This window comes from Peromyscus californicus, unplaced genomic scaffold (assembly GCF_007827085.1).
Source record: "Peromyscus californicus insignis strain IS unplaced genomic scaffold, ASM782708v3 Scaffold_5__1_contigs__length_169319896, whole genome shotgun sequence".
NCBI lineage: Eukaryota > Metazoa > Chordata > Mammalia > Rodentia > Cricetidae > Peromyscus > Peromyscus californicus.
Window position 1 is genome coordinate 107046490 of NW_026294573.1, and position 15597 is coordinate 107062086.

A 15597-nucleotide genomic window follows, 5' to 3' on the forward strand; every position below is an offset into this window, starting at 1 on the left:
AGTACTGGGAAAGAGAACTGGAATCAGGGATGTCTCTGGGATGAGCTATAAATCTAGTGCAATGGAAACTCCCAGAAATCTGTGATGGTGACTCCAGCTAAGACTCCAAGCAATGGGAGATACAGAGCCTGAACTAGCCATCTCCTGTGACCAGGAAAGATTTCCAGTGGAGGGATTGGAGCCCCAACCCAACTATATAACCTTGGACCTACAATTTTCCCTGCCTACAAAATATTCTGGGACAAAGGTGGTACAGAGATTATGGGAGTGGCCAACCAATGATTAGTCCATGTTGAGACCCATACCATGAGAGGGATCCTACTCCTGGCAATAACTAGATGGCCAGGACATAGAGGCTGAACAGCCCAGAGACCTAGGATAGAACCAAACATGACTGGCAAAAAAGAAAAAAAAAAGTCAGTGATATTCTGTTATACTCATAGATCGTTGCCTAGCCCAATTGTCATTAGAGAGGCCTTACTCAGCAACTGATGGAAACAGATGCAGACACTCACAGCTAAACATTGGTCAGACCTTGGGAATTCCTATGGAAGAGTGGGAGGAAGGATTATGGGAACCAAAAGGACTGAGGACACCACGGGAAAACATACAGAGTCAGCTGACCTAGGCTCATAGGGACTCACAGAGACTGAGCCGCTAATGAGAGAACTTACAGGGGACTGATCTGGGCCCTCTGCACATGTGTTGCAGTGTGTGGCTTGGTCTTGTGGGATTGCTGGCAGAGGAAGTGGGGGCTGTCTCTGATTCTGTTGACTGCTCTTGGGACTTTTTCCTCCTTCTGGGTTTCCTTAATTGGAGAGGAGGAGCCTAGTCTTGCTGCAACCTGTATCCCATGGCTGGCTAATATACATGGAAGGCCTGCACTTTTCTGAAGGGAAGGGAGAAGGAGTGGATGGGGGGAAGAGGGGAGAGATTTGGGGGAGGGCCTGGAAGGAGAGGAGGGAGGGAAAACTATGATCAGGCTGGGAAAATTAATTAATTAATTAATAAAAAATTAATAACTGCCAATCAAAATCTATATGGTTTTTTTTTAATTATACACTCAAGAGTGAAGCAGCTGGGTACCGAAAAATAAATGTATTGGTAAGTATATGGTAGTGTTACTTATAATGATAAAAAATGGGAGCAGCCTAATACACATTGCTACCTCTCATTTGAGTAACCAAAGATGTGGACCTGTACTAAAACACATGCCTCATGAAGAAAGATGGAGATCTAGTTCCTGAAATGCACAGAGCCATATAACATAATATTTCATGGGAACATGTTTAGAAATGCATATTGTTATCCCATTGGCATAAACTTTACCAATAAAAGTGTGCAAACCATGCTTACAAAAATATTCCTAGCAGGATAGGCTTGGTAGAACCAGTTCAGGGAGTTATTTCCTTGTGCTAGTTAACTTTCTGCATTATGTTAACTTTTTAATAATTTCAATTGTATATATAAAATGAAAATACAGATATAAGAACCCATCCCAGTAAAAGACACATAGTACTGGAAAGTGTGCTGGCAGACTAGGCTTTATGGAGGCTGGGTGGCAGGTATTTTGTGTTAGGAAGTTTTACCAAGCGTTCAGGAAAAAGGCAAGTACGTTCATAAAGAATTATGTGACAAAAGTTAGAAGTATGTCTCAGCAGGTGGGCAGAAGACAGAGGCTAGAGGTCCGCCAGCTGCCGAGTGCCACTCCGATGAGCAAATGTCTGGTGGAGAAACGGGAGAGAAAGAGAAGCAGACCAGCTCATGTGCTGTGGGGAGAGCGGCAGAATTGGAGACTTGGTGGTGAGGAACAGGCCCATGTGAGTGACCTGCACTGACCTGAGGCCATGTGATGTCAGCGCCTGTGCTGCCGCTGATGGCCATGTCTCAGGCTATGGCTCTACTGCAGCTGGGGTCTGTGTTGATGTCTGTGGCCCGTGTCACCAGCAAAGGCTACCCAGATGCCTGTGGTCAGGACTGCCACCCAAAGCCATGTTGATGTCCAAGGGCTATGCTAAGCTGGCCTGCCTCTCACTAGCCTTTGGAGAGCTGGCCCCGCCCTTCATAGGAGAGTTGGCCCCGCCCTTCAACACCCTCCACTCCTCACCTCCTGTTATGGGCTTAGGAGAGCTGGCCCCAGAGGCCTGGGAACAGAAGAACTGGCCCTGCCCATCACTGGCTGCTGGAGCTGCATGGGGAATCAGACCCTGCTCCTTGCTGGCTGCAGCTAAGTTACACTGAGAGCTGGCCCTTCCCCTTCCCCGAGGTGGCGCTTTCCTGACAGAGGCAGAGGCTCAGGCCTGGACTCACCAATTCAGCCACCACTCAAGCCCAAATCCATGGTTTTAAGTTGGCCCACCGCAATTATCTACCCCACCTACGAGCTGCTGGAGCAAGTGAAGGGGCAGGTTGTGTGGCCATGGGAGAACTGACCTCCCACTCACTGGCCACCACAGCAGGAGAGCTGGTTCCACACTTGGAAAAACTCCCCCTCACCCCAATCATGCATGGGATAGCTGGTCCCCAATGGCATGGGCAAGGGAGAGCTGCCCCTGATCTCTTGCAGGGGTGGTCCTGGCGGCCTCCAACTTAGCTGCCATCCAGGCCCACACCCAGGGCTTTGAGTGGGCCCACCCCAACATCTACACCATCTATGACCTCCTGGAGTGTGTGAAGGGACTGGTCCTGAAGAACCATAGCTACACAATCTCTGTGACTGGGGCAATAAGGGATATCTGAGGGGAGTTTCGGTGAGGGTCCAGTACTGATGCACTAGAACCAGACCAACAACTCATTGCAACCAACATTTGCAAGTAAAGCTATTTGGACAAAGGGTGTAGCACACGACACGCTGCAGCTCCCTATGGGGAATGAATATGTGAAAGAGAGATGGGAAAGAGGGAGGAACAAAGTGGTTATCATCATCATTATTATTATTATTATTATTATTTTCTTTTTGTGGGGGGAGGCTACAAGAGTGGAGGGTGGATGTGGAAGGACTGGGAAATGGGTAGAATTGGGGTGTATGACATGAAATTCCCAAAGAATCAATAAAACATTATTTTAAATAAAATAAACAAATATCACACACACACAAAAGAATGTCTTACTGACACAACTGCTTAAGCGTGAGCAGAACAAGGACAACAACAAGAAACAACAATAGACATGCTAAAGTGGAAGGGGAAGCCCAGGAGACCTCAGTCCTACACAAAGAACTACAGGCCACTAAGGAAGGCTGAAGAGTGGGAGACACAGTCTTCTCAAACAAAGAGCACATCAGTTAGTTATCCAATACCAGATGGTTGGCCCTGAATACGTACATACAAATAACATGATGCAGATCAAGCAGATGAACTTTAGTAAGATATATATATTATATATAAATATATATAATGCTAAATATATATAAATATATACATACTATATATATTATATTTATATATATATATATGCAGCTAAGAACAGTTAATGGAAAAAGAGGCCATTAATTGTATACGTGTGTGTGTGTGTGTGTGTGTGTGTGTGTGTGTGTGTGTGTGTGTATAATATTGGTATATAGGGTGAATGATGCTGTGTTCCCATAAAATGCTTCTTAAAAAAATGGAAAAACATAAATGGTAGTTAATACCAAGCCTTTAATACATACTTTCAGACAAACAGAATTGAATGAATGAAATATTTTATGGGCAGTAAGTCAGACACAAAACAGGCACTGCACAGATAGTCTAAGTTAAATAGGAATGCCTGAGGAATGCACTGACAGCAGCTCTAAAAATCCAAATTAAAGCATCACATGAAGACTTGTCCTTTTCAGACAGCAAGAAACATGATTTACAGTTTGTTATCTATGCTATCGGAGGCAAAGAAAACTCAAAGGCCCATACACTCTCTTGTTGAGAATATGAAAGAGTTGAAGTAGTGTGTATTAGTCTGGGAACCGTTAATTCCATTTGTTTTTTAAATCATGAAAGCTTGCTCAGTGGAAGAGAATTCATAATAGATTAAAGTGAGGAAGAGCTTAAATGTCAAGCAATAGATTAAATAAACCCTGGTATAGCTGGAGTATCTGGAAGACTAGAGACACTAGACAATCTTTACAAAGGAATATTAAATGAAAAATAAATATCAGGACAATATAATCATAATTACACTTTGCTTTCATTCATTTTATGCATTCATAAAATGCTTCAAGGATACACATCTTCATGGTGTTTGCATTTGTGTCTGGATAAGATGACTCCTGATTGGGCACACTCTCAAGGGATTTATCTCTTCCAGGTTTGCATAAAGTGGTATCTTTTACCTTATTAATAACAGCTATCTCTATAAAAGTTATACATGCATAACAAAATAAAACTAAGATTGTTCGGGGTTGGGGCAGGGGAGTTTCAATGCACATTTGTCTTTGTTCTCTCAGGACTGCGTGGGCATACCAGAGTGCAGATGCAGCATGTTTTATACCCAAGTGCTTATTCGCAAAACTATTCCTCAAGTGACTGTAGACTATTGCTCTTGGCTGCCACAGGATGAAGTAGTCTTTGGAGCAGTGATAGTTGGATAACATTGTGTCCTAATTACAGACCAAGAAGCATGGTGAGAACTGTATGCAGGTTGCCTAAGTTCATTCACACAAGAGATCCAAGGGATGGGTTTTATTGCCATCCTCATGTTTTACAGATGAAATGTAGGTTTACACAAATCAAATACTTGGTCAAGCTCATTATCAGGTATGTGGGAGATGTAGCCACCAAATCTTCCCATGAGGAATAGAGTTGAAAATCCTTTTGCATTTTGAAATTTAATGACGTAAATTCATTTTCTACGTTTTAAAAATTTGAGGCTAGCTGGGCAGTGGTGGCGCACGCCTTTAATCCCAGCACTCGGGAGGCAGAGCCAGGTGGATCTCTGTGAGTTCGAGGCCAGCCTGGACTACCAAGTGAGTTCCAGGAAAGGCGCAAAGCTACACAGAGAAACCCTGTCTCGAAAAACCAAAAAAAACAAAAAACAAAAAAACAAAACAAAAATTTGAGGCTAATGGTGCAGCCTGTCTATAGAGAGCTAATGTGGTGTCTGGAGGTTGGAAGGGAGAGTAATCTGAAGTGACGTAGCTGCTGCAAATTGCTTGGAGCTGGAATTCGTCAAGATTCTGAAGCCTGGTTTTCTCAGGGACTGTATATATAAGCCACTGTCCTGTCAAAGAGCTGTCCCGTCATTCCAGGTGTCTCAGCAGCTCATTCCCAGAGACACCTGTCAAAATAATGAACGGGAAGTCTGCCATGCTCATGCCCACATAAGGGAGGAGAGCGTTTATCTCTCAAACATAGCCTTTATATTTTACCTACAATTTTTTAAGATGGATGATTGATTTCACTCTCAAAGGCAGAAGGGCTGGGTACTGTAGGGTCCGTAATGTTAAGTTTCTTCAAAGTAAGTTCTTGTTTGGGAAACATATTGTCTCCTTGGATAAAAAATTCTCAATTCAAGCGTACGTAAGCCTGATTTTTATTGGCTCAGACCAGAAGTAATTGTTACTGAATACACAGTATTGCCACGAGGACGTCTGAGACTAGAAACTTGAGACTGGACCATTTTTCTTTCTTTTTAAAAATTAACCCAAGTAAGTAAAATCTCAAGCAGCTTAAAAGCAAAAACAAGAAGAAGAAAGAAAAGAAGAGACAAAGGTTCTGAACTTTGTTTCTGGGAAAATGAATAAGTAAACCAATGGTGTCATTTCCCCTTGCCTGAATTAATTTAACAACATTTGCTAAAAACTGACCGTGCTATGTCCTGGGGATAAAAAGACAAATAATCCAGCCACCTTGTTCAGAGTCTAAGTAATGACACACAAATATAAATTAATAATTAATAAACTATGTGCCCTTAAAACCTGCTTATAGTGATGAGGATTATAACCATTCATTCACACTCAAGGAGAGGAAAAAGAAAGAAACCTTTATAACAACCTCTGTGGTTGTTATAAAGAAGAGCTGAAGCCGGTAGACTTTGGAAACACAGGGATGGTTTTCAAAAGGATGAAAAGCTGGAGAAACGTAGGCTAACTACATGAAGATAAAAAGAAGGAGAAAAGGAGGAAGAGAAGAGAGGATGAGCAAATATAGAAAAAGGAAAGTCAGGGAAAACATATGGATTAAGTTGTGTATGTTTCTGTAAATTCAGCAGCCTATGTGGTTTAGTGAGGGAAAGTAGCATTTAAATACCTGTTGGAAATCAATGCGGAGATTTACTTAAAAATCAAACAAACAAAAAACAACCAAACCCAAACCTAAAATGTGACCCACTTATACCACTCCTGGGCTTATCCCCAAAGGGCTCCAAGTCCTATCAAAGGGATATCTGCACACCCATTCTTATTACAGCACTATTCACAACAGCAAAGCAATGGAACCAGTCTAGATTCTCATCAACGGATGACTAGAGAAAGAAACTGTGGTATGCATACACGATGAAAATTTATTCGGCCCTAGAGAAATGTGAAATCGTAGCACTTGCTGGAAAATGAATTTAACTAGAAATTATTGTATTAGGAAAAAAAATAAACCAGAGTAAAAAAAAATGCCACATATTTTTCTTGCACATGAATCCTAGATTTTAACTTTGTATGTGCTTGTGCATGTGTGTGTGCACATATTTGTGTGTGTGTGGGAGTGGGGTCAAACCTTAAACTAGAAAAGGGATTGTGAGAAAGGACAGGGGTCTTAGAAAGTGGATGTGGGGAAAGACAGAATGTAGAAAAGAGTGTCCACCAGAACACAGGTGACATGAGCACTAAGGTGGAGTACTAAGGGCAGGCAAGGGACCAGCAGACAGAGCACAGGGGGCAAGACTAGAGGAAAGTAGGGAAGGTGGATAAACATGGGTACTATCAAAATGCCGTCATGATCCACCAGCCTTAGGTGCAGAGTTTGCTGTAGCTGTATCATTAGGGAATAGGCTCCTCAGTTCTGCACTTTGATTGGTTGTGCTTTTCTGTTGCTAAGAGAAGTTTTCTTGATGAGGGGTGGGGATCACACTTACCTGTGAATATAAGAAGAACTATTTAAAATCAAGTTAGAGGTTATGCTGGCCTCAGGAAGTGAGTATTTCAGGTTGTCCTCCAAGATGCGTAACTTCACTAGTCCTCGGTAGATGGCTACGTTTCCAGGACCAGAAGTGATTTCTCCCTTCTTGAGTGGGTCTTTGATCTAATTAGAGAGCTGCTGATGATTGCCAGTGTATGCATGCCGCTACTGCGCCCTCAGGATTTTCTTGCTATGCTGGTTGTTGCTGTGGTTCAGAGGTGTCCTAGCTGGGTAGGGTTGTTGGTTGCTTCCTTCCTGTGGAAGCTTGCAGAGTACTTTCTACACCTCCTATTAGCACCACTCCCTGTGGGCCAAGCCTTCAAACACATGGGTCCATGGTGGTCATATTTATTCAAACCACCACAGTAGATAATAGTATGATTTCTTATGATCTTTTCAGACACCATTACTATTATTTTATCCACCTTTGGTATTTACCTCCCTCCCTCGTCTAAAATTAGAGCTCTACCTTGCTCATCCATTTCCCCTTCAGATCACTTCAGATCACTTCAGATCTCTTTTGGCCTTTTCTCCCCATCTCTATTGCTCCCCCTGTGCACAATGGTCCCCTTTTATACCTTCCTAGTTTCTATTATTAATCATGCTATGTGCTCAAATCTGAAGATTTGGAGCTAGGAACCTCAGGTGAGAGAGAATATGAGACTTTTGTCTTTCTGGGCCTGGATCATCTCACTCAATTATGGTATTTTCTAGTTTGAGGGATCATTGAGGCAGAAAGATTATAAGAGCCAGAGGAACAGGGAGTTTGCTATGCGGTTGTTTCTCCTAGTAATATCATAAAGTACACCCATAAAGTCTCACCAACTTGATTGGCTAAACATGAGCTGCACAAGGACTACACTAGACATGTTAATGCAGGTATGGAAATGCTCAGGAGGCCTCAACCCTGCACTATGAATAGGCAGCTAAGGAATGCCGACAGGAGGAGAAACAGTTTTCTCCACAGAAGAGTGCATGAACTGGTTTTACAGCACTGAATGGTCAGCCTCCAAAACAGATGCATGCAAGCAACATTATACAGGCTGAGTGGATTGTATTTATGTATTTAAGAACACACACACGAACGCGTGCGCATGCGTGCGCACACACACATTAATGAAAACAGGGGCTATGAATAAGAGAGCAAGAAGAGAGGCATCTTGGAAAGTGTGGAGGGAGGAGAGTGAAGGGCGAGGGGTGGTGGTGACATAATTATAATCCCCAAAAATAAATAATTCAGAAGTCCACATTTCAGCATATAAGAATGGTGCTTGTCAGGTAATGTTTACAGAAATGGGGATACAGAGGTTTTTCTATAATCAACATAAAGATTACTCAAAAAGAAACTTTAAGTTTTATGCTATAAATGAATGGCCCCTATTGATGCCATTTTTAAAGTTCAGAAAATTGAAGTCTGCAAATTATCTACATTAGTGTCAGCGTTCCTGTATAATTCATGCTCATGCAGAGCATTTTGAAATTATATAAAAATACAAGTAAAAATAAATCATATATGATTATCAAATGTCTAGAAGTTTATATGTAAAATGCTTATGAGCACATTTAGAATTTTTTCATGGCTTTGCATATTTCATTTATTCTGAAAAACATATTTTTATCACATTCACCAATTGTTTACTTTCTGTCTGTTCCACAAATATAGTATTTTAAAAGTGCAACTTTAAAAAAAATCAAATAAAATGCCATAAGGGAAGCCATTACTTTCAAAACACTAATAATTAAAAATAACATTCATTTACTTTTTAGTGCTTTTATGTCTTTTTTCAGTTCAGTCCTTTTCATTTCCTTGAATGAAATTTAGGCATCATTACAATTGCTTACAGCAGGTTAGAATTGGAATTCTTGATGTGGACTGATTGAGGCAAGAAGCAGTTATGATCTTGCCCAGAGAGCATCCAGTGCCACTTAGGCCATAAACACCATGGCAGAACACTCAACACAAGAGCTCCTCCATTAACAAAGCTTCACCACCCAGTCTCGTTCACTACAAGCATGAGGCTGTACAAAAGAACTCTAGAGTCACTGAAACTTGCTGCATAACGCTACTTAATAAAGACTTGAACAAGAAAACAGGACAAATCCCTGCTACAGTACAACTACTGACTCTGAGACCTTTGAGAACATGGATGAATTTGTGATTGCGCAATAAGAACTTTCCTTTCAGAATCCATCCAGAATCCATTGATGAGTTCCACCAGAATCAGTCTCTCATTTTAGAAGCGAGGTTCAATATGACATTTTACAAAGCCATCATCTGAAGGCAAAGTGAAGGCAGCATCTTTGGAACAGCCCCCGGCCATCTGTCCTGCTTTTGATAAAATGTGAAAAGGCAGTAGGGGTGGACCATGAGGCTCTGCCACCAGGTTCATCTGGAGAGGATCCCCCGCCCCCCAGGAGTGTTCATGCCACCATGTGTCTCGTCTCTGTCACTGACTCTTGTACAGATGCGCTTATTCTCCTTGTAAATCGCTTTCCATTCAGTGTTCATGTGTACTGTCAAGGGTGTTATGCACTGACAGTGCATGAAAAATGAGTAATGATGGCCAAAGAAGAACCTGAGTGTGCCATTTACAAGGATAAAAGCAGAATTTCTGCATTCCTAACTATTTGGTTTTTATCACCTCATTATTGAAATGCTATATATTCTTCCTGTAATAAAGCAAGACTAGAAGAGGTTGTTGGAACAAATCCTTTGAAACTCCCCACTTCTCAAAACATTAATAGAACAATTGGAGAAAATGATCTTGGAAATAAAAACCAAAGATCCCAAGGCACAGGCTCTGAAAATATTCTGCTAGATAGTTTCTAGATGAGGCCAGATTAAAGCTCTCAGTCACTTTCTAAACTGGATTTAGTGATGCCAAAAGCGAACAGAAGAGATCCTGATAAATGCCAAACATAGGCATCAAGACCCAGGGCACCAGGAATGGCAGGGGCAAGAGTTGGCATGCTGCTTGCCTGAGGAGGACAGTGCATAGTTTTCTTGCAGACTACAAAGGCCTAATGCATTAAAATGCTTTACAAGGATATAACATGAATCTTAAAAGGTCTTATTAATAAAAACAAACCCAGGGCCAGGTATTGGGGTGAATACTGGAAGATCAGAGAGACAGAACACAAACCACAGCTGACCTCACCTTGCCAACTTCTCAGCTGATCCTATATCCTCGAACTGGAAGCCTCTGAGTCCTCACCCGAATGAATCTCAACTAAACTGCTGCTCAAAAGCCTAAAAGCTTAACAGGCTCTACTTCCTGGTTTTCAAGCCTTATACACTTTTCTGCCTCGTGCCATCATTTCCTGGGATTAAAGGCGTGTGTCACCATGCCTGGTTGTTTCCAGTGTGGCTTTGAACTCACAGAGATCCAGATGTATCTCTACCTCTGGAATGCTAGGATTAAAGGTGTGTGTCACTATTTTCTGGCCTCTATATCTAGTGGCTGTTCTGTTCTCTGACCCCAGATAAGTTTATTAGGCTCCACAATGTATTGGGGAACACAATATCAACACACAAGGATATGCATGTACTTTGACCCCCAAACTCTGCTTCTCAGAAGTTAGCCCAAAGAAAAATCTTTTGGATTCTCACAAATATTTAGCTATATTTCATTGCTATTAAGATCAGCAAAGAATTATATGTGAGTGATATAAAAATAATTACTTCAAAAATTGGGTAATTATTGGATATTGCTTTGTTACTTTACTGAATATTATTTTATTATTAGGATGATGCTTGTGGAAACTGGGGAGATGTCTTAGTGGGTAAACAGCTTGTTGTGCAAACATGGGAGCGTGAGTGTAGATACTCAACATCCAATTGAATAGTTGAGCTTGATAGTCAATTCAGCTTGATAGCAACCCCTAGCTCCGAGGGGTCAGAGAAAGGGATATCTCCAGAATTCTTTGGGCTAGTGTAATTGCTGAGTTTTGAGTTCAGTAAGGAACTTTGTCTCAAAAAATAAGGTGGAACACAGTTGAACAGGATATCCAGTGTCAATCATTGGCCTTCACATGTATGTGGACAGGTTCTACACACACACACACACACACACACACACACACACACACACACACACTGACATTTCAAAGGAGTGACTAATAATATGAGAAATATTCCCAATAAATGTCCTTAAGTGGTTTCCAGGTACAATAGAAGACTGGAGGCTGCCTCTCTGTGAGCCAGTAAAGAAAAGAGTCAGTACAAGAAAAAAGTAAGACATAGAGTAAACACTTCAGAAATTTCATGAAGGATGTGGAAGGACACTGACAAACAGCAGACCAAAAAACCACAGAACTCAGGGAAGTAAGCCAGTATACCCTCAGCCACGGATTCCCCCTCAGGGAAAAGAGAAGCAGAAGACACTTCCAAAGGCCAGATGAAAAATGACTCTACCACCGTAGGACAGGCCTGCAGGCCTCAGATCTTAAAATCCAGTTGCAAGTTTTGATGATCCAGTGATATCCCCTGTGGACAGATGTGGGGTTCCCTTGACCCCACCAAAGATTTAGGCCCACCGCCCGCAGCAGACCTTGACTGAGGAGAGGTAGTGCGCCACTGGCCCGCCACTGGCCCATCACCCAGCCTCCCCGGGGACAATCAGATGTAGTACAGAGTCGTGTGAAGGAGGAACTCGTTTATTAAGCATCAGCACACCCTTTATAAAGCACCAAACCACAAGCCAGCTTTCCCTCTACCAATCACAACAAAGGTCATGTATCCACGAGCCTCTCAAGGTATACCTCAGCATAATGATCACGAGGAGGCCATGCACCTACGTCATCTCTCCTAATCCCAAGAACCAATCATAACTTTTGGTAAACAAGTTAGGTCTCCGCCCAGCTCACTTCCTCTCAGCGCCATCTTTGGCTTTTGCAGCCCGACATGTGATCGGCATACCCACAGACAGAACTGTCATGGAAAGCACTCAAGCTATATGACTCAGGAGGCACTAAATAGGTGCCATCTTAAAAAAGGAGCTAATCCAGGGGTCTGTTTCAGATCAGGGAGCCCCAGTCATGCCTCCCATTATCCTTGTATGAAGGAAGCTCAGGAGGCAGTTATGGAGAGGAGAAGAGGTGCTGACAGCCAGAGTCTAGATTGCAAGAGAAACTTTATATTCTCATACTGGGAAGAGAATATAAGCATGAATTTTTCACCTGCTCTTGTCTATAGCTTATTCATGCACATTTTTATATTTCTAACCTCTCTTTGAGTCTTTAATCCTATATATTACTGATTTATCCCATGCTAGTAGACTTTAGTTGATGATCTGGCTAGTTTTCCATTGGCCAACCCATGGGTTACAATCTGGAGAGTTTAGAGAGAATGATTGGAGTGACAGAATCTGCCCAGCTCATAGGCTGCAAAGCTAACTGTGGCCAACAGAGGTTCAGAATGAAAGTGAACTGCCAGCTTTCTTGGAAATGAAACACTTTTCCAATACAGACTTAGTCAAAGCAGAAGTCATGGGAACAGTGGGTCTATGAGTCCAGGTGATCCTGCCACATTCCATGCATGTGACTGGCAGTTTCCAAGCCTCGGAGACACTGGAAGAAGCTGTTTGGACACATCATCATTTTTTTCCTTCTCTTTTCATGCTCTGTGATTCCTCTCTTTATACTATGTATTTAGCAAGATTTTTTTTCTTTATTGGAGTTTTAAAGTCATTTTATGGCTTTGTTATTCCTTCCAATAGATTCCTTTTATTTTGATTATGCATTCTTTTTTTCTAGTTGGGGTACTATAATTCATTTCTTTAGTTTATTTTTTCCTCCCTGTATTGCATTCTATTCCTGTCTCTATATTTAAAATAATTTTCTTTATATTATTATTGATTTATTTTTGGTGGGTGAGAGGAATAAAACCCTGAGTGAATGTGTGCTGTTGGACATGTCCAGGAGCTCAAAGCCTCAGACAGACCCATAGAAAGATGGCAAAGTTGACAGATTGGCAAGTTGCAACCCAGAAATATAAGAAACATGAAAATCAAGGCAAAATGATACTTCCAAAAGAAGGCAGAAATAATATTGTAAAAATGACTGTTACTGAAAGTGATGTACAGATTCAATTCAGTTGATCAAAAGTTCAGTGTTATTCTTCAAATAAAGAGAGAGAAAATTCTAAGACTTTTGTGGAAGTACAAAAGATCATGAGGAGCCAAGGCAGTTCTTAGGAGAAAGCGCTGAATCAATATGACACCTCATCTCAAATTATATTTCATAACCATACTAGCAACATGCACACAGTGTAGTACAGACATGTAGGCCAAATGGAACAGAAAAGGGGCTCAGAAATAAACCCATACAGACAGAGCCATCTAATTGTTGACAAAGGTATCAGAAGCACAGACAAGAAAAATCAATGTGGAAAAGTAGATTTCTGCATGTAGAAAAATGAGACTAGATCTATGTTTCTCACCTTGCCCAAAACAAAATGCTTCTATGTTAGGTCTGAAAATTTGAGAAAAAGAAAAGGAAACACTTCAAAATATTGACACAGGCAAGGATTTTCTAAAGCAAATTCCAATAACAGAAGAAATAATCCCCCAAACTGATAAATAAAATTTAGTGAAATTAAGCCTTCATTCTACAAAGGAAGTGGTCAAAGTGCAGAGACATCCTACAATATGGGGGAAATTTTTTGACAAGTACAAATAAGACAAGAGATTGGTATCTAGGATGTATAAAAAACTGAAAATGTTAAAAAGCAAAATTTCAAATCATCTGATCAATCAATCAGCTAATAAAATTGAATTCGTATTTCATCTTTGAGAACTTCTTCTTAAAGTTCAGGGAAAAAAAAGAAAAGAAAAAAGAAATACAAATGGCCAGAAAAAGGAACAAGTGTCAACATCCTTAGTCACCAGAGAAATACAAATTAAAACCACCTTGTGACTTCGTCTCACCTCTGTCTGAATGGCTAGTGTCAAGAAAATAAGTGAAAGCAAGTGCTGCTAAGGATGAGGTAAAAGAGGGACCTATTCATTGCTGATGGGAATGCAACCTGCTGCAGTCACTGGAGAAATCACTATAGAGGCTCCTCAAGCAAACTGAACGTAGAAGTGAGGTATGGTCCAGTTGTACCACTCCTGGGCACATGCCCGAAGGACTCAGAGTCTGTGCACCTGTGTTTATTGCTCCACTATGCACAGCAGCTAAGGGATGAACCTTGTCTGGATGTCTATATACACAAAGGAACTGAGCTGTAAAAAACTGAAATCATGACATTTTCGGGAAAATGTACGCAACTGGAAACCAACATGTGAAGTGAAACAAGACAGACTCACAAAGGCAAGTACCACATTACCTCTTCCATTCATATATATATATATATATATATATATATATGTTTGTCAGAGGCTGGACCAACAGCCAGGGACTGACCTAGGCCCTCTACGTATATGTGACAGTTGTGATGCTTGGTCTTCTTGTGCGACTCCTAACAGTGGGAGCAGGGGCTGTCTCTGACTCTTTTTGCCGGCTTATGGGACCCTGTTCCTCATACTGGGTTGCCTTATTCAGCCTTAGTACAAGGGAAGGTGCTTTGTTTTGCTATATGCCATGTTTGGTTGATATCCATGGGAGGCCTGCCCCTTTCTAAATAGAAAGAGAGGAGGAGGAGATGCAGGAAGCAGAGGGAGGTGAGGGGAGAGACTGGGAGGAGAGGAGGGAGAGGAAACTGCAGTTGGGATTTAAAAACGTAATAAGTAATAATATCATTAAAATGTGTTTGTGTCATAAAACTACGAAGGGAATGATGGGAAAGGAGGAAGAGACCTCCAGGGAAGTGGTAAATACAGAGGGTAATGGAGTACATGTGGTAGGAAAGCAGGCCAAGGAAGGAGGCAGTGGCTGGAGAGGAAGGGAGAGAGCAGGTAAGAAGGTCTCAGTGGTGAGGGCAGCGGAGGAGGAGAGCGCATGAGAAGAAAGTGTCCTGAGACCAATGTATGAAGACGCCATGTTGGATCTCATTGCTTAGTGTGCTAACTTTTAAAAAAAATTAACAAATAAATAAGTAAATAAATAACCAGGAAGTAAAGGGAAAAAAAGCAAACAAACAACACTCCCCCATGTCTTATGATATTCTTTTGGTGAACACTGTAAAGGCAGTTCTCTGTATCTGAAAGTTTCCGACTCCAAGATGCATACTTTGTCTACATTTCAGAATCATGCCTGTTTCATGACTAATGTCGAAAGTTTGAAGCATCTGGTTGCTAAGATGTGGTTGTCATTTCCAGCAGGATGGGAGCCCTGTGCACCAAGGGATTCTCTGACTGATTATGCCTTCAGTTATGCTCATGGGCAGGCTCCCAGGCTTTTAAATTTTAAATATGCACACTTAATTGTTGCTAAAAATAGCTTCCAAAATATTGTTTGAGATGAAGCATCAAAATTAAAGTTATTGTTCAACCAGCATGTCCTGTCACACACAACAGGACAATTAAAGATGTTGGAAACTACGAACTCAGAAAAAGTTCTAGAATATTCAACACCT